The following is a 1,713-nucleotide window of genomic DNA, read 5'->3' as shown; positions in this document are numbered from 1 at the left end:
ACCTTGATTACTAGAGAAGGGTCTTTTCAAGCTCTTTGGAATCCTTCCTATTGTGCTTAGTCATGATAAAGAGCTTTATTCTTTCATTCTACAAGCAATTATTGAGCACCAAATAATTATTGTGCCAGGCACTGTAAAGAGTGAAGAGAGGAAAGAAAACCTCTGGGCTCTTGAGAAACAGGCTGGGGAAGGAACACAGTCAGCGCTGGGGACTGGGGTTGGACTTGAGGCTTTTGGGCAGCTTTCCTCAATTCTCTTTGTTTTATTGTTAGTCTGAAGTTGCAGCCGGAGTGAAGAAGAGCGGACCGCTGCCCAGTGCCGAGGTAGAGTGTCGGATCCGTTTTCTCCCCAGGAGGAAAGACGTCAGTCACGGCCAGTGCAAGTATACCTCTGACAGAGGCCTGTGCTGACAGCTGGCAGAAAGCTGCTGCCGGCTTGCACGTTTTACATGCCAGCCTGCTGGTATCTTTTGATGCAGAGATTGGAGAATGTTCTCTTTGGACCTCACGACTGCTCCCATGCCCCTCCGGATGGCTATCCAATCATCCCAACCAATGGTAAAGTCGAGAGCCCTCCTGACTGTCCTGAAGAGGTTGGGGCACAGCTACCTTGTCTCAAATTCTGTACGCTTGGCCGGGCGTGGCTTATGCCTGTAATGCCAGCATATTGGAAGGCTGAGGCGGGTGGATCACCTGAGGTCGGGAGTTTGAGACCAGCCTGGACAACATGGTGAAACCTCATCTCTCCTAAAATACAAAATTAGCTGGATGTGGTGGTGGGCGCCTGTAATCCCAGCTACTTAGGTGGCAGAGGCAGGAGAATCACTTGAACCAAGGGTCGGAGGTTGCAGTGAGCCGAGATTGTGCCATTGCACTCCAGCCTAGGGGACTACAGCAAAACTCCATCTCAAAAGAAAAAATAAACAAACAAAATAAAATTCTGTAGGCTTTGACCTTATTATCTACTGCTCCTTTAGGATCTGTGCCAGTTCAGAAGCAGACGAGCCTCTTCCCTGATGAAAAGAAGATAACTTGCTGGATACCACATGCCTGATTGCCACAGCTGTCATCACGTTATTTAATGTGAGTAGCACGGAAACTTCCCTGAGGTGATGAGGACCCCTGGGATTTACTGGGTTTATCCAGCAAGTTGTCTGCCTGGAGTGTTGCTTACACTCGAAGACTAATGCTAAGAGCAAAACCCAGCAGTGCTGGGAGAGGCACAGAGACCAATGAGCAAGGTGACACTGACCACTCTGGAGGAGGTGGTCTGGGGACATGGATGGAGGATTCTCTGAGCTCTGTGTGTGAAGAAGTCTTCAGGAAAAGGCTGACGTCCTGTTGTTGAACAGCACCTAGTGGGAGGAGGGCTTGCGCTCAGAGAACATAGAAGCAGGACTTTGTTGACAAGCTGCAGCGCTGGCTGGGGAAAACGATTCACCTGGATGCCCATCTTGGGTGGCATAGGTGTGCTGTCCGACGAACTGTGGAATGTGCGCTGCCTGACCCCAGCATCACGTATGTGTGCTTTCGGTGAAGAAGAGGAATGCTTTTGAAATCCTTTTTTTTTTTTTTTTTTTTTGATACAATCTTGTTCTGTCACCCAGTCTGGAATGCAGTGGCACAATCATGGCTCACTGCAGCCTTTCCCTCTGAGGCTCAAATGTTCCTCCTACCTCAGCCTCCCGAGTAGCTGGGATTACAGGCATGAGTC

General features: G+C 49.5%; 1 long non-coding RNA gene across 1 annotated transcript; it reads left to right on the top strand.

Moving 5' to 3' along the window:
- Positions 1-267: 267 nt before the first annotated feature.
- On the top strand, positions 268-1,022 carry LOC108526012 (uncharacterized). The gene is made up of 3 exons (XR_001884394.1): positions 268-323; positions 479-557; positions 977-1,022. It is a non-coding gene; the product is annotated as an uncharacterized LOC108526012 (long non-coding RNA).
- The last annotated feature ends 691 nt before the right edge of the window (positions 1,023-1,713 follow it).

This window comes from Rhinopithecus bieti, unplaced genomic scaffold (assembly GCF_001698545.2).
Source record: "Rhinopithecus bieti isolate Rb0 unplaced genomic scaffold, ASM169854v2 scaffold_61384, whole genome shotgun sequence".
Lineage (NCBI taxonomy): Eukaryota > Metazoa > Chordata > Mammalia > Primates > Cercopithecidae > Rhinopithecus > Rhinopithecus bieti.
Note: the sequence above shows the minus strand (reverse complement) of the source record. Positions and strands in the feature narration are given on the sequence as shown.